The sequence below is a fragment of the Entelurus aequoreus genome, linkage group LG18 (assembly GCF_033978785.1).
Source record: "Entelurus aequoreus isolate RoL-2023_Sb linkage group LG18, RoL_Eaeq_v1.1, whole genome shotgun sequence".
Lineage (NCBI taxonomy): Eukaryota > Metazoa > Chordata > Actinopteri > Syngnathiformes > Syngnathidae > Entelurus > Entelurus aequoreus.
In genome coordinates, this window is record NC_084748.1 from 51091235 (window position 1) to 51116234 (window position 25000).

The window sequence follows — 25000 nt, forward strand, 5'->3', positions numbered from 1 at the left end:
GCCTCAGTGCCATCCCCTGCTGGCAACTCCTAACCACTTAAGACACCTCTGAAGGTCTCTTAAATATCGTGGAGAGTAGGAGTGATTCTTAGACTTAAGAACGTTGATAAAAAGCTTTTATTCTTAAGTTTGAGAGTAGGACTAAATTTCGCAAATTCTCAGGACTTAAGTGTAAAATGGCATTCTAAGAAGCTTGATAAGTACGGCCCCTGATCACTAAGTGCACAACAACACAGGTAAACATCCACACTTCAGGTAAAAGAGCACGCACACTCATGATCAATAGTGTGATTAATGGGTGCAGATCTATGATCAATGTCACATTTTCTGTGATTCATCATTTTGGACTCCTAACTGCTGAAGTTGCAATGCAATCATTTAGTGAAACAACCTTCCACACCACATTGTGCAAGGTCATTCCTACAACTGGATGATTGAAAGTGACATTTTTAACAGAAGTTATGACAGAACTGATGTTGCTATTTCATGACAACCAGCTCACTCATTGTTGGGAAAAGTAAACAGCATTAAGTCAATAAAATGTTCCTCATTTTGTTCCTCCTTGTCTTCCACTCCTCCTGTGTTTTAGTCTTTCAACATGTATTCCAGATTAGATCAGAACATGTTCCTCTTGCCTGTGTTTCCTTGCTATCACGTCCTCGCCTTCTTTCCTCCTCCATGGCTGGCCAAATGTGTGTGTGTGTGTGTGTGTGTGTGTGTGTGTGTGTGTGTGTGTGTGTGTGTGTGTGTGTGTGTGTGTGTGTGTGTGTGTGTGTGTGTGTGTGTGTGTGTGTGTGCATAATTGCTCCTGATATCAAAGCCTCATCCCAGGGGGAGATGATATCGCTGCACTTCCCCAGATTGTGGTCCCTGTGCGACACCTGAGGTGGTAGGTGGAAACAAAAGGAGAACCATGGAAGTTCTCCCTAATCTCTTTTGGTCAGCATGTTGTGTGACTCAGTCAGTCGCTGACCACTCTCTCAAATGTCTCCATCACTTCTGGAAGTTGTCTCCATCACTTCCTGTCCTTCAAGGGGAGGAATGGAATGAAAATAACAATAATAATAATATAATAGTCTAGTTTGTAATTCTGCCTGCACAACAACACAAATCCTGTACAGTGACATATTTAAGTGTTTATTATCATATTTAAGTTTTTATTGTCATATTTAAGTGTTTATTATCATATTTAAGTGTTTATTATCATATTTAAGTGTTTATTGTCATATTTAAGTGTTTATTATCATATTTAAGTGTTTATTATCATATGTAAGTGTTTATTATCATATTTAAGTGTTTATTATCATATTTAAGTGTTTATTGTCATATTTAAGTGTTTATTATCATATTTAAGTGTTTATTATCATATTTAAGTGTTTATTATCATATTTAAAGGCCTACTGAAAGCGACCACGCAGTCTGATAGTTTATATATCAATGATGACATCTTAACATTGCAACACATGCCAATACGGCCGGGTTAACTTATAAAGTGACATTTTACATTTCCCGCCACACTTCCGCTTGAAAACGCCTTTGTATAATGACTTTTGCGTGTGACGTCACGGAGAGAACGGAAGTATTGGGACACCATTGAATCCAATACAAAAAGCTCTGTTTTCATCCCATAATTCCACAGTATTGTGGACATCTGTGTTGGTGAATCTTTTGCAATTTGTTTAATGAACAATGGAGGCTGCAAAGAAGAAAGTTGTAGGTGGGATCGGTGTATTAGCGGCTGGCTGCAGCAACACAACCAGGAGGACTTTGAGATAAATAGCAGACGCGCTAGCCGACGACCTCACCTAGACTTCCTCCGTCTCCGGGCCGCCGACCGCATCGGTGATCGGGTGAAGTCCTTTGTCGCTCCGTCGATCGCTGGAACGCAGGTGAGCACGGGTGTTGATGAGCAGATGAGGGCTGGCTGGCGTAGGTGGAGCGCTAATGTTTTTAGCATAGCTCTGTGAGGTCCGGTTGCTAAGTTAGCTTTAATGGCGTCGTTAGCAACAGCATTGTTAAGCTTCGCCAAGCTGGGAATTATTAACCGTGTAGTTACATGTCCATGGTTTAATAGTATTGTTGATCTTCTGTCTATCCTTCCAGTCAGGGATTTATTTCTTTTGTTTCTATCTGCATTTGAGCCAGTTGCTATCACGTTAGCTCAGTAGCTAAAGAGCTTCGCCGATGTATTGTCGTGGAGATAAAAGTCACTGTGAATGTCCATTTGGCGTTCTGGACTCTCATTTTCAAGAGGATATAGTATCCCAGGTGGTTTAAAATACAAATCTGTGATCCACAATAGAAAAAGGAGAAAGTGTGGAATCCAATGAGCCAGCTTGTACCTAAGTTACGGTCAGAGCGAAAAAAGATACGTCCTGCACTGCACTCTAGTCCTTCACTTTCACGTTCCTCATCCACAATTCTTTCATCCTGGCTCAAATTAATGGGGTAATCGTCGCTTTCTCGGTCCGAATCTCTCTCGCTGCTGGTGTAAACAATGGGGAAATGTGAGGAGCCTTTCAACCTGTGACGTCACGCTACTTCCGCTACAGGCGAGGCTTTTTATCAGCGCCTAAAAGTTGCGAACTTTATCGTCGATGTTCTCTACTAAATCCTTTCAGCAAAAATATGGCAATATCGCGAAATGATCAAGTATGACACATAGAATGGATCTGCTATTCCCGTTTAAATACAACAAATTCATTTCAGTAGGCCTTTAAGTGTTTATTATGGTTTATGGTTCATGAATTCACAAGTTATTTTCCAAGTTAACTAACTAAAGGTTGTTTATATTTGAAGTTTATGTTATTTGTGTTTTGAGAGATTCTAATATTTGACATCAAGGGCGTCTAAACTTTTTCCACCAAGGGTTGCATAGTGAAAATTCAAGTTTGATGATTATTGTTCTTTTTTAACAGATATTATATACATTTAAACAGAAATCTTTATTATTATTAATCATCAGTTTCTAAGAGTTCAGGTTTTTCTCAATACATTCTCATTTTTTCTCATTTTTCTTACATTTTTTCTCATTTTTATTCTAACAGCAGCTCTCATTAATACATTTCTTCATGCTTCTATTATTTGATTGTATCCTTTTTTGTGTACTTTGTTGGATTTTGTATTATCTTGGTTGTATTCCCGCCACTAGGTCAGAATATAGATTCAACAACTCTGTATTGTATTCTTTATGCTATGAGATGATAGTCATTGGAATCAAATGAGGTTTATTGGGATCAATATCACTAATAGCAGCCTGAATTGGAGCCCGTATCGCGGTGGTATGGCAAACAGAGTTTGTGGTCTTGGAGAGCAGAAGGTGTCAGTGGAGGTGCGGAATGAGAAGGAAAACTCTGTCCTGGGATCAGACGAGGCGGGGGTTGCCATGGTGACCGGCAGGAGAGGAGGAGAGAAGGTGGTGTTGAAAAAGCCGACTTGGCCTTCAGCGTACTTGTCAACCATCTTGCATTCCTTAGCCACCTGACATGACCACGCCCCCAGGGGTGGTGCAAGGCTGCAGCAAGGTCAGGGGGGATGCAAAGTCAGGGGTGATGCAAGGTCAGCAGAAAGGTCAGGGGTGATGCAAGGTCAGCAGAAAGGTCAGGGGTGGTGCAAGGTCAGGGGTGATGCAAAGGGAGCAGAAAGGTCAGGGGTGGTGCAAGGTCAGGGGTGATGCAAAGGGAGCAGAAAGGTCAGGGGTGGTGCAAGGTCAGGGGTGATGCAAAGGCAGCAGAAAGGTCAGGGGTGGTGCAAGGTCAGGGGTGATGCAAAGGCAGCAGAAAGGTCAGGGGTGGTGCAAGGTCAGGGGTGATGCAAAGGGAGCAGAAAGGTCAGGGGTGGTGCATGGCAGCAGAAAGGTCAGGGGTGATGAAAAGGCAGCAGAAAGATCAGGGTTGGAGCAAGGTCAGGGGTGGTGCATGGCAGCAGAAAGGTCAGGGGTGATGCAAAGGGAGCAGAAAGGTCAGGGGTGGTGCATGGCAGTAAAAATGTCAGGGTTGGAGCAAGGTCAGGGGAGATTGCAAAGGCAGCAGAAAGGTCAGGGGTGGTGCAAGGCTGCAGTAAGGTCAGGGGTGGTGCAAGGCTGCAGTAAGGTCAGGGGTGGTGCAAGGTTGCAGTAAGGTCAGGGGTGGTGCAAGGCTGCAGTAAGGTCAGGGGTGGTGCAAGGCAGCAGTAAGGTCAGGGGTGGTGCAAGGCTGCAGTAAGGTCAGGGGTGGTGCAAGGCAGCAGTAAGGTCAGGGGTGGTGCAAGGCTGCAGTAAGGTCAGGGGTGGTGCAAGGCTGCAGTAAGGTCAGGGGTGGTGCAAGGTCAGGGGTGATGTAAGGTTAGGGGTGGTGCAAGGCTGCAGTAAGGTCAGGGGTGGTGCAAGGCTGCAGTAAGGTCAGGGGTGGTGCAAGGTCAGGGGTGATGTAAGGTTAGGGGTGGTGCAAGGCTGCAGTAAGGTCAGGGGTGGTGTAAGGTCAGGGGTGGTGCAAGGTCAGGGGTGGTGCAAGGTCAGGTGAGCACAGTGTGTGTGATGTAGTGTGAGTGACAGCAGCAGAAAAGCAGCCTGACATTCAACTAGCAGCATTCTTCTTGGACAAAACAACATTTCTTACTGCTCCCACGCTGACAGCAATGCATTGTGGGAAGGCACGCTGTTACTGAAGGTGTGAGATATCTGTCACTTGAGCACCAACCCTCGCTTTTCTTACCTGCCACTCACCACACCTACATGTGCTGCCCTGTTTGACATGCATTGTGTGTGTGTGTGTGTGTGTGTGTGTGTGTGTGTGTGTGTGTGTGTGTGTGTGTGTGTGTGTGTGTGTGTGTGCGTGTGCGGGTGTGCGTGTGCGTGTGCGTGTGCGTGTGCGTGTGCGTGTGCGTGTGCGTGTGTGTGTGTGTGTGTGGTTTTATTTGGAGGTGTTGGTCCAGTAAATATATTTAGTCAAAAGGCTTCCCTGGCGTCCTAAAGGGTGTGCAGATAATCACCTGCAGGCTGCCTTGCATTTATTTGTTATTTTTCACCAACTGCACTCTGCTGGCTGTTGTTGTGTCCCTCCATTTGAGTGCTGTTGTTGTGTGCGTCCATTTGAGTGCTGTTGTTGTGTGCTTCCATTTGAGTGCTGTTGTTGTGTCCCTCCATTTGAGTGCTGTTGTTGTGTGCTTCCATTTGAGTGCTGTTGTTGTGTGCTTCCACTTGAGTGCTGTTGTTGTGTCCCTCCACTTGAGTGCTGTTGTTGTGTCCCTCCATTTGAGTGCTGTTGTTGTGTCCCTCCATTTGAGTGCTGTTGTTGTGTCCCTCCATTTGAGTGCTGTTGTTGTGTCCCTCCATTTGAGTGCTGTTGTTGTGTCCCTCCATTTGAGTGCTGTTGTTGTGTCCCTCCATTTGAGTGCTGTTGTTGTGTGCTTCCACTTGAGTGCTGTTGTTGTGTGCTTCCACTTGAGTGCTGTTGTTGTGTGCTTCCATTTGAGTGCTGTTGTTGTGTGCTTCCATTTGAGTGCTGTTGTTGTGTGCTTCCACTTGAGTGCTGTTGTTGTGTGCTTCCACTTGAGTGCTGTTGTTGTGTGCTTCCACTTGAGTGCTGTTGTTGTGTCCCTCCATTTGAGTGCTGTTGTTGTGTCCCTCCATTTGAGTGCTGTTGTTGTGTCCCTCCATTTGAGTGCTGTTGTTGTGTCCCTCCATTTGAGTGCTGTTGTTGTGTCCCTCCATTTGAGTGCTGTTGTTGTGTCCCTCCATTTGAGTGCTGTTGTTGTGTCCCTCCATTTGAGTGCTGTTGTTGTGTCCCTCCATTTGAGTGCTGTTGTTGTGTGCTTCCACTTGAGTGCTGTTGTTGTGTGCTTCCACTTGAGTGCTGTTGTTGTGTGCTTCCATTTGAGTGCTGTTGTTGTGTGCTTCCATTTGAGTGCTGTTGTTGTGTCCCTCCATTTGAGTGCTGTTGTTGTGTCCCTCCATTTGAGTGCTGTTGTTGTGTCCCTCCATTTGAGTGCTGTTGTTGTGTCCCTCCATTTGAGTGCTGTTGTTGTGTGCTTCCACTTGAGTGCTGTTGTTGTGTGCTTCCACTTGAGTGCTGTTGTTGTGTGCTTCCATTTGAGTGCTGTTGTTGTGTCCCTCCATTTGAGTGCTGTTGTTGTGTCCCTCCATTTGAGTGCTGTTGTTGTGTCCCTCCATTTGAGTGCTGTTGTTGTGTCCCTCCATTTGAGTGCTGTTGTTGTGTGCTTCCACTTGAGTGCTGTTGTTGTGTGCTTCCACTTGAGTGCTGTTGTTGTGTGCTTCCATTTGAGTGCTGTTGTTGTGTGCTTCCATTTGAGTGCTGTTGTTGTGTCCCTCCATTTGAGTGCTGTTGTTGTGTGCTTCCACTTGAGTGCTGTTGTTGTGTGCTTCCACTTGAGTGCTGTTGTTGTGTGCTTCCATTTGAGTGCTGTTGTTGTGTGCTTCCATTTGAGTGCTGTTGTTGTGTGCGTCCATTTGAGTGCTGTTGTTGTGTGCTTCCATTTGAGTGCTGTTGTTGTGTGCTTCCACTTGAGTGCTGTTGTTGTGTGCTTCCATTTGAGTGCTGTTGTTGTGTGCTTCCATTTGAGTGCTGTTGTTGTGTGCTTCCATTTGAGTGCTGTTGTTGTGTGCGTCCATTTGAGTGCTGTTGTTGTGTGCTTCCATTTGAGTGCTGTTGTTGTGTGCTTCCACTTGAGTGCTGTTGTTGTGTGCGTCCACTTGAGTGCTGTTGTTGTGTGCGTCCATTTGAGTGCTGTTGTTGTGTGCTTCCATTAGAGTGCTGTTGTTGTGTGCTTCCACTTGAGTGCTGTTGTTGTGTGCGTCCATTTGAGTGCTCCCAGTGTGGAGATTGCAGCTTCATTTGTTTCCACAATGTGTTTTTGTGCAGGCTGCATTTCAACCTTGGGAGATGTTGGAGGGCTTCACAAAAGACTCATTTGTCAATAGCATGTTTATTAACTTTTTATACACACTGACAACTCTATTATGCATTTACTCTACTATACATATATATATATATATATATATATATATATATATATATATATATATATATATATATATATATATCAATAACATGTGAGTAGAATCCCCACCTTCTACCATCCTAGTCACGTCTGTTGTGTCCTTGGGCAAGACACTTCACCCTTGCTCCTGATGGCTGCTGGTTAGCGCCTTGCATGGCAGCTCCCTCCATCAGTGTGTGAATGGGTGAATGTGTAAATAGTGTCAAAGCGCTTTGAGTACCTTGAAGGTAGAAAAGCGCTATACAAGTATAACCCATTTATCATTATTTATAACACAATCATGGTGGTGACTTATCAAGTCTTCTTTTTAAATCTTCATTCTGGAGACTTTGTGCGTCACACACCACCAGTATCTCACTCAGTCTCTAATTATATAGTTTACACAACACATCTGCACTCTACAGCGCCCACACACACACACACACACACACACACACACACTCCCAAATATTATTTCCATTTTACATCTGCTCCCAGACACACACGTGCACACGCACGCACACACACACACACACACACACACACACACACACACACACACACACACACACACACACACACACACACACACACACACACACACACATACACACACACACACACACACACACACACACACGCTCCATCAGCAGCTCCGCCAGCCTCATCACATCATTAGTCAGTCATGTTTGTGTGAGGAAGCGAGGCAGAGATGTGAAGGAAGTCTGCCAAGCAACGTGAAAAACATCTCACATGATGTGTGTGTGTGTGTGTGTGTGTGTGTGTGTGTGTGTGTGTGTGTGTGTGTGTGTGTGTGTGTGTGTGTGTGTGTGTGTGTGTGTGTGTGTGTGTGTGTGTGTGCCAGCTGTATGCAGGCCACTGCCTTGTTTCCATGTGGTCGTGCTAATTAGAAAACAGGAGGTGGTTTTCCTGCCAACATCATGTGAAGCTGTGGAGAAGAAGGAAGTAGTTTGTGTAAGAAGGAAGTAGTTTGTGTAAGAGGGAAGTAGTTTGTGTAAGAAGGAAGTAGTTTGTGTAAGAGGGAAGTAGTTTGTGTAAGAAGGAAGTAGTTTGTGTAAGAAGGAAGTAGTTTGTGTAAGAAGGAAGTAGTTTGTGTAAGAAGGAAGTAGTTTGTGTAAGAAGGAAGTAGTTTGTGTAAGAGGGATGTAGTTTGTGTAAGAAGGAAGTAGTTTGTGTAAGAAGGAAGTAGTTTGTGTAAGAGGGAAGTAGTTTGTGTAAGAAGGAAGTAGTTTGTGTAAGAGGGAAGTAGTTTGTGTAAGAAGGAAGTAGTTTGTGTAAGAAGGAAGTAGTTTGTGTAAGAAGGAAGTAGTTTGTGTAAGAAGGAAGTAGTTTGTGTAAGAAGGAAGTAGTTTGTGTAAGAGGGATGTAGTTTGTGTAAGAAGGAAGTAGTTTGTGTAAGAAGGAAGTAGTTTGTGTAAGAGGGAAGTAGTTTGTGTAAGAGGGAAGTAGTTTGTGTAAGAAGGAAGTAGTTTGTGTAAGAAGGAAGTAGTTTGTGTAAGAGGGAAGTAGTTTGTGTAAGAAGGAAGTAGTTTGTGTAAGAAGGAAGTAGTTTGTGTAAGAAGGAAGTAGTTTGTGTAAGAGGGAAGTAGTTTGTGTAAGAAGGAAGTAGTTTGTGTAAGAAGGAAGTAGTTTGTGTAAGAAGGAAGTAGTTTGTGTAAGAGGGAAGTAGTTTGTGTAAGAGGGAAGTAGTTTGTGTAAGAAGGAAGTAGTTTTTGGTAAGAAGGAAGTAGTTTGTGTAAGAGGGAAGTAGTTTGTGTAAGAAGGAAGTAGTTTGTGTAAGAAGGAAGTAGTTTGTGTAAGAGGGAAGTAGTTTGTGTAAGAGAGAAGTAGTTTGTGTAAGAAGGAAGTAGTTTGTGTAAGAATGAAGTAGTTTTTGGTAAGAAGGAAGTAGTTTGTGTAAGAAGGAAGTAGTTTGTGTAAGAAGGAAGTAGTTTGTGTAAGAGGGAAGTAGTTTGTGTAAGAAGGAAGTAGTTTGTGTAAGAAGGAAGTAGTTTGTGTAAGAAGGAAGTAGTTTGTGTAAGAGGGAAGTAGTTTGTGTAAGAGGGAAGTAGTTTGTGTAAGAAGGAAGTAGTTTTTGGTAAGAAGGAAGTAGTTTGTGTAAGAGGGAAGTAGTTTGTGTAAGAAGGAAGTAGTTTGTGTAAGAAGGAAGTAGTTTGTGTAAGAGGGAAGTAGTTTGTGTAAGAGAGAAGTAGTTTGTGTAAGAAGGAAGTAGTTTGTGTAAGAGGGAAGTAGTTTGTGTAAGAACATTTGCAAAAAATAGCAAAGTTTCTCAGTGTGAACATGAAATATCTTGTCTTTGCAGTCTATTCAATTGAATATAAGTTGAAAAGGATTTGTTGTATTCTCTTTTTATTTACCATTTACACAACCTGACAACTTCACTGCTTTTGTACTTTGTACTTACAGTGGAAGATTTTGTACAACATCCTACTAAAGTCATAAAACCAAAAAAATCCCAAAAACAGAAGCCAATCAGCGGCCTTCAATCAGGAGAGGTTTTCCTCCAAGGTGTAATGCGTCCCCACAATTTGACTATATATACACTATATATAGACTATATATAGGCTATATATAGACTATATATTATATAGACTATATATAGACTATATATAGACTATATATAGAATATATATAGACTATATATAGACTGTATATAGACTATATATAGACTATATATAGACTATATATAGACTATATATAGAATATATATAGACTATATATAGACTGTATATAGACTATATATAGACTATATATAGACTATATATAGAATATATATAGACTATATATAGACTATATATAGACTATATATAGAATATATATAGACTATATATAGACTATATATAGACTATATATAGACTATATATACAATATATATAGACTATATATAGACTATATATAGACTATATATAGACTATATATAGACTATATATATACGCACACTTGGGCTGTAACAGGTGAGCGATGATGAAGGCATCGGGGCAAGAAATGAAAAAGCAGAGATGCGAAACACAACAAGGGAGGGTGAGGACTGCAGGGTGTTGTTGTTGTTAGAATATGACAGACTTTGCAACAAATATAGTTTTAGCCCGGTTAGGGTGCAGCAGAATCCATGGTCACACCTCCTCCCTAATGCCCACATTACTTCTGTGTGTTCCAGGTGAATATTGTCCTCCAATTCTATTACTTTTCATGCATATTTCATTTGATGCAAATAGCAGACTTGACATGCTCATTAAAAACATCTCAATGGGAGGAATGGAAATGTTTCTAATGTAAATGTGCTCTGTTTGACAGCTGCTTGGGGAGGGCCAGGCGGAGAAACCCAACAGTTGTACTAATTGAAAGACAATATTCACTAGAGAAAGAATTACCTCTTCCACGGCTGTAAAAATAGGCCTTCATGTCTCCCGACACGCGCACTTTTTCTTTCAAATAGTTTGACTAATTAGTTTTTAGGAGCAGAAGTTGAAAAAATGTGCGTGTTTTCATCTCCGATGGAAACGCTCACAAATCATTATTGTTGTGACGAATGGCTCCGGAAAACATTTCAATGCAAACATTTGCATCTAAAAGGTCAACTTTTTTTCCACCAAACTGCACAAATACAAGCGGCAGGAAGCAGTTGCAGCAACATATTATATAAATAAATATGTTTGTTCACAACAGATTAATATTGTAAATATGTTTGTTCACAACAGATTAATATTGTAAATATGTTTGTTCGCAACAATTTGATATTGTAAATATGTTTGTTCACAACAGATTAATATTGTAAATATGTTTGTTCACAACAGATTAATATTGTAAATATGTTTGTTCACAACAATTTGATATTGTAAATATGTTTGTTCACAACAATTTGATATTGTAAATATGTTTGTTCACAAGAGATTGATATTGTAAATATGTTGGTTCACAACAGATTAATATTGTAAATATGTTTGTTCACAACAGATTAAAATTGTAGATATGTTTGTTCACAAAAATTTGATATTGTAAATATGTTTGTTAACAACAGATTTATATTGTAAATATATTTGTTCACAACAGATTAATATTGTAATATTCTACATACATTTGTTCACAACAGATTAATATTGTACATATATTTGTTCACAAGAGATTAATATTGTAAATATGTTGGTTCACAACGGATTAATATTGTAAATATGTTTGTTCACAAGGGATTAATATTGTAAATATGTTTGTTCACAACAGATTAATAGTGTAAATATGTTTGTTCACAACAGATTAATATTGTAATATTCTACATATGTTTGTTCACAACAGATTAATATTGTAAATATATTTGTTCACAAGAGATTAATATTGAAAATATGTTTGTTTACAAGAGATTGATATTGTAAATATGTTTGTTCACAACAGATTAATAGTGTAAATATATTTGTTCACAACAGATTAATATTGTAATATTCTACATATGTTTGTTCACAACAGATTAATATTGTAAATATATTTGTTCACAAGAGATTAATATTGAAAATATGTTTGTTTACAAGAGATTAATATTGTATATATATTTGTTCACAAGACATTAATATTGTAAATATGTTGGTTCACAACAGATTAATATTGTAAATATGTTTGTTCACAAGAGATTAATATTGTAAATATATTTGTTCACAAGAGATTAATATTGTAAATATGTTGGTTCACAACAGATTAATAGTGTAAATATATTTGTTCACAACAGATTAATATTATAATATTCTACATATGTTTGTTCACAACAGATTAATATTGTAAATATATTTGTTCACAAGAGATTAATATTGAAAATATGTTTGTTTACAAAAGATTAATATTGTAAATATATTTGTTCACAAGACATTAATATTGTAAATATGTTGGTTCACAACAGATTAATATTCTACATATGGTTGTTCATAACAGATTAATATTGTAAATATATTTGTTCACAAGAGATTAATATTGTATATATGTTGGTTCACAACAGATTAATATTGTAAATATATTTGTTCACAAGACATTAATATTGTAAATATATTTGTTCACAAGACATTAATATTGTAAATATGTTGGTTCACAAAAGATTAATATTGTAAATATATTTGTTCACAAGAGATTAATATTGTATATATGTTGGTTCACAACAGATTAATATTCTACATATGGTTGTTCATAACAGATTAATATTGTAAATATATTTGTTCACAAGAGATTAATATTGTATATATGTTGGTTCACAACAGATTAATATTCTACATATGGTTGTTCACAACAGATTAATATTGTAAATATATTTGCTCACAAGACATTAATATTGTAAATATGTTGGTTCACAAGAGATTAATATTGAAAATATGTTTGTTTACAAGAGATTAATATTGTAAATATGTTTGTTCACAAGAGATTAATATTGTAAATACATTGGTTCACAAGAGATTAATATTGTAAATATGTTTGTTCACAAGAGATTAACATTGTAAATATGTTTGTTCACAAGAGATTAATATTGTAAATATGTTTGTTCACAAGAGATTAACATTGTAAATATGTTTGTTCACAAGAGATTAACATTGTAAATATGTTTGTTCACAAGAGATTAATATTGTAAATATGTTTGGTCACAAGAGATTAACATTGTAAATATGTTTGTTCACAAGAGATTAATATTGAAAATATGTTTGTTTACAAGAGATTAATATTGTAAATATGATAAATAAATATGTTTGTTCACAACAGATTAATATAGTAAATATGTTGGTTCACAAGACATTAATACTTACTTGTGTCAGAGAAGAGAACCCCTTGATAATTGGAATTCATTATCTGGAGTGTGTGTCAAAACACTCTTCACACCATAGGTTGTTGTCCCTGCACACACACACACACACACACACACACACACACACACACACACACACACACACACAGACACACACACACACACACACACACACACACACACACACACACACACACACACACACACACACACAGACACACACACACACACACACACACACACACACACACACCAAGATACAAAGACAAGAGCCCTGAAGAGTCCTGGTGGACCACCTTGCACACACAACTCTCCCCAGAGGATGATCCATGAGTGTCAGTCTAAAGTGTCCCATGATGCATCACTGCCAACGTGTCGTATTGTTGTCAGGGCTTGCAATACATCGGAGTTCACACCCGATTGTTTCTTTATAGCCTTTCTTTTCTTTCCTAGATGCAACAACCGGACTCAGTGTGCCGTGGTCGCCGGCCCGGATGTTTTCCCGGATCCTTGCCCCGGAACCTACAAGTACCTGGAGGTCCAGTATGAATGTGTTCCTTACAGTAAGTCTGCTTCCTTTCAGCAAATGTTGCTTGTGTTTGTCACACCTGTGTTCGTACTAGGGTTGTGCGGTATACCGCTACTAATGAAGTACTGCGATACTAATTGATTGAAACAGGTACTATGCTGCCTTTGAAAAGTACCGGTACCGTTCTTTCATCCGCATGATGCTGTGCGGCGGTGACTACAGAGCGATGTTACGTACACACAAAGTGCATACAAGTAATAATGTGTCTTAATACTAATCACCAAATGTGGCGATTAGTATTAGCACCTTTGCTTCAAACCTTGGTAAACATTTAAATAATGAACACTCAGATCTGCACAAGGAGTTTAAAGAGTGACAGGTATTAATGTAGTTGTTGCACCTGTCCTGCTGTTCTGCTCCGGTGCAGACTGTAGTCGAGGAGCACAGGGCAGATGTTACGTTCCCTTCAGGGTCAATGTTTTTGTCGGGGGTAACAACCTTCACTTTACCTGCCAATGGGTCTGCTAAGCTCTGCTTTCCGGTCAGAATGACGAGACCGCCGATTTGTCACATTCCGGTTGCTTTATTAGTTTTGCAGGACACAACCGGACCCGTTCATCACTCTACTGCGCAGTGCACGCGCCACCTCTCTCTCTTTACTCGTCCACTCACTCACTCAGACAACATGTTGACATTCTCTTAAACACACATACACTACTCTCATAAGTTAACTAGCTACCATACTGTGCACATGTAGATACTTAACATGTAGATACATAACATGTAGATACTGTGCACATGCAGATACTTAACATGTAGATACTTAACATGTAGATACGTAACATGTAGATGTGTAACATGTAGATACTTAACATGTAGATACGTAACATGTAGATACGTAACATGTAGATATGTAACATGTAGATATAACATGTACATATAACATGTAGATACATAACATGTAGATACTTAACATGTAGATACTTAACATGTAGATACGTAACATGTAGATGTGTAACATGTAGATACTTAACATGTAGATACTTAACATGTAGATACGTAACATGTAGATACGTAACATGTAGATATGTAACATGTAGATATAACATGTACATATAACATGTAGATACATAACATGTAGATACATAACATGTAGATACGTAACATGTACATATAACATGTAGATACATAGCATGTAGATACATAATATGTGGATACATAACATGTAGATACGTAACATGTACATATAACATGTAGATACATAACATGTAGATACATAACATGTAGACACGTAACATGTACATATAACATGTAGATACATAACATGTAGATACATAACATGTAGATACATAACATGTAGATACGTAACATGTAGATACATAACATGTAGATATGTAACATGTAGATATAACATGTACATAAAACATGTAGATACATAACATGTAGATACATAACATGTAGATACGTAACATGTACATATAACATGTAGATACGTAACATGTACATATAACATGTAGATACATAGCATGTAGATACATAATATGTGGATACATAACATGTAGGTACGTAACATGTACATATAACATGTAGATACATAACATGTAGATATGTAACATGTAGATACGTAACATGTAGATACATAACATGTAGATACTTAACATGTAGGTACATAACATGTAGATATAACATGTAGATACATAACATGTAGATACGTAACATGTAGATACTTAACATGTAGATACATAACATGTAGATACGTAACATGTAGATACTTAACATGTACATATAACATGTAGATACATAACATGTAGATACGTAACCTGTAGATACATAACATGTAGATACATAACATGTAGATACATAACATGTAGATACATAACATGTAGATACGTAACCTGTAGATACATAACATGTAGATACATAACATGTAGATACATAACATGTAGATACATAACAAGTAGATACGTAACATGTACATATAACATGTAGATACATAGCATGTAGATACGTAACATGTACATATAACATGTAGATACATAACATGTAGATACATAACATGTAGATACATAACATGTAGATACATAACATGTAGATACTTAACATGTAGATACATAACATGTAGATGCATAACATGTAGATATGTAGAGACGCACACAGCTCCTTAGATTGATGGCAAATATTAGCAGAGTTAAAACTGCCCAATTAGCAGTCAACTAATGCAAGTAAAATGACTTAATTTTGTAACAAAATACTCTAATTTGTGTTTTATCTGTAACAAAAGTGTATTTTACTTGCTACATGACTTATGTGTATACATTTATCCATAGTTTAGTTTTTAGTACTTACTAATAATTGTGTTTTTCTTAAAGCAACGACCAGGAGTGGCAACCATAAATCATGAATCATTTACTATTATGACAATAAAGCTTTTTATTGTATTTTAATCTAATCCTTGATTCTGGCAGACTAAATATAATATGTAACATTGTAAAGTGTTATTGGAGTGCAACAATAAACACACAACGTGTTTATTGCCTTCAAATTTATATTTTAACCTTCTAAAATTGTTCTTTGAGTGCAGGAATTAAATCGATCACTTTATTGAGCAAAACTGTTTCTATTCGGTCATAACCTCACCAAAAACACCAGTAAAAACCTTGTAGTCATTTTCTGCTGCACCAACTCTGTCATCTGTCACATGCTCATAGCACTTAGCCACTGGTGCGTTTACGGACACACAACAACTCCAACACCACACAAAGTTACACTTTGACTCCGCAATCAAATGTGTGCTTCTTCTACTGTCTTTTATTATTCATGTTAATTGATGGATATTAATGGTGAAATGCTGTTACTAGAGAAAAGACTGTAGACTTGATCCCATGCTTACATCTCATTGTGCAACATGAGGATGTTTAAGTGGAACTAAATGGGATCTCTGAAAGGGGTACACATTATTTCCAAAGCAGGACCCCCACCCAGACATTCTGTACAATACTAATATGTAGCTTATGAAAAACAATATTTACTTTGTACTTTTCATTACTAGTGGGCCAAATCACTAATATTAGAAAATAATCTCATGAAAATGACTCCTGTCATTTGAGTGTTCTGATAAAAGATTTCAATTGGTCTGAGACAGGTGTGTGGTGGCATTGCCAGGTTGTGTGGTGGCATTACCAGGTGTGTGGTGGCATTGCCAGGTGTGTGGTGGCATTGCCAGGTGTGTGGTGGCATTGCCAGGTGTGTGGTGGTATTGCCAGGTGTGGTGTTGTCACATGTGCTTCACTGGTTGAGTTGTTGCGTTTGCTCACACACATGGACAATGAGAGGGAACGTTGCTCGCTGATGATGGTGTGTTTGACGGAGAAGCAGGAAAGAAATACTGTCGAATTTTGCCGACATTTGTTCAAAATAAAGTCAGTATATTAATAATACACAACTTTATAAAAATGGGTGTTGTTGATAAACGGCTTTGGCTTTGCATAGTAGAGTTTTAACTTGCACTTACAGATGTAGCGACCAACTGTAGTCACTGACAGTGGGTTTCTGAAGTGTTCCTGAGCCCATGTGGTGATATCCTTTACACACTGATGTGGCTTTTTGATGCCTGAGGGATCCAAGGTGTGTAATATCATGGCTTACGTGCAGTGATTTCTCCACATTCTCTCAACCTTTTGATGATATTACGGAGCGTAGATGGTGAAATCCCTCAATTCCTTGTTGAGAAATGTTGTTCTTCAACAATTTGCTCAGGCATTTGTTGACAAAGTGGTGACCCTCGCCCCGTCCTTGTTTGTGAATGACTGGAAGCTGCTTTTATACCCAATCATGGCACCCACCTGTTCCCAATTAGCCTGCTCACCTGTGGGATGTTCCAAATAAGAGCATTCCTCAACTTTCTCACTCTTTTTTGCCACTGGTGCCAGCTTTTTTGAAACATGTTGCAGGCATCAAATTCCAAATGAGTTAAAATTTGCCAAAAAAGAAGAAAGTTTCTCAGTGTGAACATGAAATATCTTGTCTTTGCAGTCTATTCAATATAAGTTGAAAAGGATTTGTTGTATTCTCTTTTTATTTACTATTTACACAACGTGACAACTTCACTGCTTTTGTACTTTGTATAATATTTTTAGTAATTATTTGTCACACCTAAAATGTCAATATGCATTTTCACCACTAATAATAAATTGTTACAAATTAAATAGCATTTTGAGGAGTTTCAGTGAACCATCAGAGTAGAGAAGGACAGTAATATTGGACTGTTCTGCGCTCCTGTTTCCTCCGGATTGTATTACTGGACGTCTTGGCGTCAAAATGAATCTTTCTTGTCCTGGGAGTTTTGTGGCTGACAATATTCCTCATCTTTATTAGTAGTCCACAGTAATGTTGGTGGCAGAGTGCAAATCAGGACTGCGGCATGCTGGGAAAAGTCGGAGGGAGGAAGTAGGAGATGACAGATGGCCACATGACCTTAGACCCAGTGAGGTTGGATCTGTGTGAAACATTCCTTCTTTCAAATCTCCTTCACGCCTGCAGCAAATGTTAGTGAGTGAAAGTGAGAAGACGTATTAGTCCTCCATGCTTCTTGTCTCGCCCTCAGCCTCAGCACCAACACTATACTTCTTTTAAACACGTCCCACATGGCTGCCATGTGTCAAACGTAGCATGAAGGTAGAAGCTGCAGACTGAACAGCAACTATTAAATATACAACGCATGACTTAGTGACATCACTCACTGCTGATTGCTTTATTCTCATGTCCAACTCAAAAATGACATCGCATCATGTTCATTTTCCAGGGCTGGGATTTTCCCGGCTATATAGCGCACCAGGATATAAGCCACACCCACTAAATAGTTTCCATATATACTGTAAGTCACATATATATATATATACATTATAAAAATGAGTTATTTACACAGAAATATTCTGTAAATGTTTATTTATCTGCGGTCCCCGCCAAGGTTTCTCATTGTCATCCCATTGGGTTGAGTTTTTCCTTGCCCTGATGTGGGATCTGAGCCCAGGATGTCGTTGTGGCTTGTGCAGCCCTTTGAGACACTCGTGATTTTAGGGCTATATAAATAAACATTGATTGATTGATGGATTTGCATACCTTTATTGTTTCCAAACGGTGTCTGTAACAAGGCAGTAAAACGGCTGATCAAACAAAACAGAAGTCATGGTCATGGACCCACTAGCTGCGCAAGCTAGCTCTGCAATCAGCTAAACAGACTCAATAACTCCACACTGACGTTTTAGACCAGACACAGATAGAGAGGAGGAGGTTAGACCAGACACAGATAGAGAGGAGGAGGTTAGACCAGACACAGATAGAGAGGAGGAGGTTAGACCAGACACAGATAGAGAGGAGGAGGTTAGACCAGGCACAGATAGAGAGGAGGAGGTTAGACCAGACACAGATAGAGAGGAGGAGGTTAGACCAGACACAGATAGAGAGGAGGAGGTTAGACCAGACACAGATAGAGAGGAGGAGGTTAGACCAGACACAGATAGAGAGGAGGAGGTTAGACCAGACACAGATAGAGAGGAGGAGGTTAGACCAGACACAGATAGAGAGGAGGAGGTTAGACCAGGCACAGATAGAGAGGAGGAGGTTAGACCAGACACAGATAGAGAGGAGGAGGTTAGACCAGACACAGATAGAGAGGAGGAGGTTAGACCAGACACAGATAGAGAGGAGGAGGTTAGACCAGACACAGATAGAGAGGAGGAGGTTAGACCAGACACAGTTAGAGAGGAGGAGGTTAGACCAGACACAGATAGAGAGGAGGAGGTTAGACCAGACACAGATAGAGAGGAGGAGGTTAGACCAGGCACAGATAGAGAGGAGGAGGTTAGACCAGACACAGATAGAGAGGAGGAGGTTAGACCAGACACAGATAGAGAGGAGGAGGTTAGACCAGACACAGATAGAGAGGAGGAGGTTAGACCAGACACAGATAGAGAGGAGGAGGTTAGACCAGGCACAGATAGAGAGGAGGAGGTTAGACCAGGCACAGATAGAGAGGAGGAGGTTAGACCAGGCACAGATAGAGAGGAGGAGGTTAGACCAGACACAGATAGAGAGGAGGAGGTTAGACCAGACACAGATAGAGAGGAGGAGGTTAGACCAGACACAGATAGAGAGGAGGAGGTTAGACCAGACACAGATAGAGAGGAGGAGGTTAGACCAGACACAGATAGAGAGGAGGAGGTTAGACCAGACACAGATAGAGAGGAGGAGGTTAGACCAGACACAGATAGAGAGGAGGAGGTTAGACCAGACACAGATAGAGAGGAGGAGGTTAGACCAGACACAGATAGAGAGGAGGAGGTTAGACCAGACCCAGATAGAGAGGAGGAGGTTAGACCAGACCCAGATAGAGAGGAGGAGGTTAGACCAGACACAGATAGAGAGGAGGAGGTTAGACCAGACACAGAGAGGAGGAGGTTAGACCAGACACAGATAGAGAGGAGGAGGTTAGACCAGACACAGATAGAGAGGAGGAGGTTCGACCAGACACAGATAGAGAGGAGGAGGTTAGACCAGACACAGATAGAGAGGAGGAGGTTAGACCAGACACAGATAGAGAGGAGGAGGTTAGACCAGACACAGATAGAGAGGAGGAGGTTAGACCAGACACAGATAGAGAGGAGGAGGTTAGACCAGACACAGATAGAGAGGAGGAGGTTAGACCAGGCCAGCATAAATAGGCAATGAAGTGATCAAAGATGGTGGACAATAACAGAATAAAATGGCAGAATGTCAGGTGAGGAGGAAGAAGAAGATAATAATGAAGTAAAAATGTCCATCATTGACCTTTGGGTTATTGCAGTGTGATTGGAGATTAGAGATGATCGTGCTGTCCCCGCTCCTCTGCACACACACACACACACCTTACACACACCTTACACACCCACACACCTTACACACACACACCTTACACCCACACACCCACACACACTTGGTGGAAACATCCCTAATAAAGCAAAGCTTTTCAATAAAAATGCTAATGACCTTGACTGCTGCAATGAGAGCTGCTGCGAGCTCCTAGATAGCACCAGAGCCACAATATCAACACATGTACTGTATATGGAAATGATAGCACTTTGGCTAATGATACAATACACAAGTGACAGCGACACGCAAACAGGCCAGCGGCTAACGGCCCTCCACAGTGCAAAGACACTTCAAAGTCAGCCATCCTTGCCTCTTTCTTTCAAGTACAGTACACACCGTGTGAGGGTATGCTAACTGCTAAGATGTATATATATGTATATATGTATGTATGTATGTATGTATGTATGTATGTATCTGTGTGTGTCCAAAAAAAATAAAAACACATATATATATATATATATATATATATATATATATATATATATATATATATATATATATATATATATATATATATATATATATATATATATATATATATATATATATATATATATATATACAAGTTGGTCGATGAGAATAAATGTGAAGTTTAAATTGCAGGAAATGTCGGCTCCATTTTCAACATTTCCTCTCGGAGTTTGCTCGGCAGCATTTTGTGCTCAAAGAAATGTTCCTCTTATTTGCTCAGAAGGTGCTCGCATGAAAGAAGCTCCATTTTCCTTTCAAGCGCCCAAAACAACCTTGAAGCCTCAATGCGTGCGGTCAATCTTTGGCATACAAAGCTTCTGATTCATATATATATATATATATATATATATATATATATATATATATATATATATATATATATATATATATATATATATATATATATATATATATATATATATATATATATATATATATATATATATATATATACACTACCGTTCAAAAGTTTGGGGTCACCCAAACAATTTAGTGGAATAGCCTTAATTTCTAAGAACAAGAATAGACTGTCAAGTTTCAGATGAAAGTTCTCTTTTTCTGCCCATTTTGAGCGTTTAATTGACCCCACAAATGTGATGCTCCAGAAACTCAACCTGCTCAAAGGAAGGTCCGTTTTGTAGCTTCTGTAAGGAGCTAAAGTGTTTTCAGATGTGTGAACATGATTGCACAAGGGTTTTCTAATCATCAATTAGCCTTCTGAGCCAATGAGCAAACACATTGTACCATTAGAACACTGGAGTGATAGTTGCTGGAAATGGGCCTCTATACACCTATGTAGATATTGCACCAAAAAGCAGACATTTGCAGCTAGACTAGTCATTTACCACATTAGCAATGTATAGAGTGTATTTCTTTAAAGTTAAGACTAGTTTAAAGTTATCTTCATTGAAAAGTACAGTGCTTTTCCTTCAAAAATAAGGACATTTACATGTAACCCCAAACTTTTGAACGCTAGTGTATATATATATATATATATATATATATATATATATATATATATATATATATATATATATATATATATATATATATATATATATATATATATATATATATATATATATATATATATATATATATATACATTAGGGCTGTGAATCTTTGGGTGTCCCACGATTCGATTCAATATCGATTCTTGGGGTCACGATTTGATTCAAAATTATTTTTTTTTTTCAATTCAACACGATTCTCGATTCAAAAAGGATATTTTCCCGATTGAAGAGGATTGTCTATTCATTCAATACATACCGTAATTTCCGGACTATAAGCCGCACCTGACTATAAGCCGCACCAGCTAAATTTAGGGGAAAATACAGATTGCCCCATATATAAGCCGCACCCGACTATAAGCCGCACCAGCTAAATTCAGGGGAAAATACAGATTGCTCCATATATAAGCCGCACCTGACTATAAGCCGCACCAGCTAAATTTAGGGGAAAATACAGATTGCTTCATATATAAGCCGCACCTGACTATAAGCCGCACCAGCTAAATTTAGGGGAAAATACAGATTGCTCCATATATAAGCCGCACCTGACTATAAGCCGCACCAGCTAAATTTAGGGGAAAATACAGATTGGTCCATATATAAGCCGCACCTGACTATAAGCCGCACCAGCTAAATTTAGGGGAAAATACAGATTGCTCCATATATAAGCCGCACCTGACTATAAGCCGCACCAGCTAAATTTAGGGGAAAATACAGATTGATCCATATATAAGCCGCACCTGACTATAAGCCGCACCAGCTAAATTTAGGGGAAAATACAGATTGCTCCATATATAAGCCGCACCTGACTATAAGCCGCACCAGCTAAATTTAGGGGAAAATACAGCTTGCTCCACATATAAGCCGCACCTGACTATAAGCCGCACCAGCTAAATTTAGGGGAAAATACAGATTGCTCCATATATAAGCCGCACCTGACTATAAGCCGCACCAGCTAAATTTAGGGGAAAATACAGATTGATCCATATATAAGCCGCACCTGACTATAAGCCGCACCAGCTAAATTTAGGGGAAAATACAGATTGCTCCATATATAAGCCGCACCTGACTATAAGCCGCACCAGCTAAATTTAGGAGAAAATACAGATTGATCCATATATAAGCCGCACCTGACTATAAGCCGCACCAGCTAAATTTAGGGGAAAATACAGATTGCTCCATATATAAGCCGCACCTGACTATAAGCCGCACCAGCTAAATTTAGGGGAAAATACAGCTTGCTCCACATATAAGCCGCACCCGACTATAAGCCGCACCAGCTAAATTTAGTGGAAAATACAGATTGCTCCATATACAAGCCGCACCCGACTATAAGCCGCAGGGTTTTGATGTGTAATTAGCGTAGTATATAGGGGTTCCTGCTACCACGGAGGGGATTGTCGGGACAGAGATGACTGTTTGGGAACGCAAAGCGTTCCATTTATTAACTATAAATCCTTCAATCATTCAATCAAACTTTCACATCTTTGACATGGCGAACAGCATTCGTGCAGAGTACAAATAATACAACGCTGCAAAGTAATACAAAGTGCTCGCCTGTACGTTATCAAAATAAGCAGCCTACCGGTATATGAAAAGTCAGTCTTTAATCATTGTGTCATCGTCTTCCTCCTGCGTACTAAAACCACCGAAATCCTCTTCGTCGGTGTCGGAAAAGAACAGGCCGTATATAAGCCGCACCCTTGTATAAGCCGCAGGGACCAGAACGAGGGGGAAAGTAGCTTAGCTTATAGTCCGGAAATTACAGTAGATTTGAGCAGGATCTACCCCAGTGTGCTGACATGCAAGCAGAGTAAAAAGCTTTTATAATTGTAAAGGACAATGTTTTATCAACTGATTGCAATAATGTACATTTGTTTCAACTATTAAATGAAGCAAAAATATGACTTATTTTATCTTTGTGAAAATATTGGACACAGTGTGTTGTCAAGCTTATGAGATGTGATGCAAGTGTAAGCCACTGTCACACTATTGTTCTTTTTTTATTAATGTCTAATGATAATGTCAATGAGGGATTTTTAATCACTGCTATGTTGAAATTGTAACTAATATTGATACTGTTGTTGATAATATTCATTTTTGTTTCACTACTTTTGTTTTGTTGTGTGTGGTGTTTGTGTCTCCTCTCAATTGTTGTGTGTGGTGTTTGTGTCTCCTCTCAATTGTTGTGTGTGGTGTTTGTGTCTCCTCTCAATTGTTGTGTGTGGTGTTTGTGTCTCCTCTCAATTGTTGTGTGTGGTGTTTGTGTCTCCTCTCAATTGTTGTGTGTGGTGTTTGTGTCTCCTCTCAATTGTTGTGTGTGGTGTTTGTGTCTCCTCTCAATTGTTGTGTGTGGTGTTTGTGTCTCCTCTCAATTGTTGTGTGTGGTGTTTGTGTCTCCTCTCAATTGTTGTGTGTGGTGTTTGGGTCTCCTCTCAATTGTTGTGTGTGGTGTTTGTGTCTCCTCTCAATTGTTGTGTGTGGTGTTTGTGTCTCCTCTCAATTGTTGTGTGTGGTGTTTGTGTCTCCTCTCAATTGTTGTGTGTGGTGTTTGTGTCTCCTCTCAATTGTTGTGTGTGGTGTTTGTGTCTCCTCTCAATTGTTGTGTGTGGTGTTTGTGTCTCCTCTCAATTGTTGTGTGTGGTGTTTGTGTCTCCTCTCAATTGTTGTGTGTGGTGTTTGTGTCTCCTCTCAATTGTTGTGTGTGGTGTTTGTGTCTCCTCTCAATTGTTGTGTGTGGTGTTTGTGTCTCCTCTCAATTGTTGTGTGTGGTGTTTGTGTCTCCTCTCAATTGTTGTGTGTGGTGTTTGTGTCTCCTCTCAATTGTTGTGTGTGGTGTTTGTGTCTCCTCTCAATTGTTGTGTGTGTGGTGTTTGTGTCTCCTCTCAATTGCTCTGTTTATTGCACTTCTGAGTGTTGCTGGCTCGGCTTTGCTTTTGGAATTGGATTGCATTGTTATGGTATTGCTGTGTAATGTTTTGTTGGATTGATTAATAAAAAAAATATTTAAAAAAAATAAAAATAAAAAAAAAAATTAAAAAAAAAAAAATAAAAACAAATAATAAAAAAAAATCGATTTTTTAAAAATGAGAATTGATTCTGAATCGCACAACATGAGAATCGCGATTCGAATTCGAATCAATTTTTCCCACACCCCAAGTCTGGACTGTTATAGAGTATACCAGGCAGTCTTGCACTAAAGGAGGACTATGTCATAGTTGACTTTATTACTCTAGTATACTCTGGACTGAAGCTGTGTGCCTTCATTGTTTTTGTAGCTGTTGTTTTGAGGCATGTTTAAAAAAAATAATGCACTTT

General features: G+C 39.1%; 1 pseudogene; it reads left to right on the forward strand.

Annotated features, from left to right (window-relative positions):
* The window catches only part of LOC133634247 (adhesion G protein-coupled receptor L3-like), a 334776-nt pseudogene that overhangs the window by 124014 nt on the left and 185762 nt on the right, over positions 1-25000 (forward strand).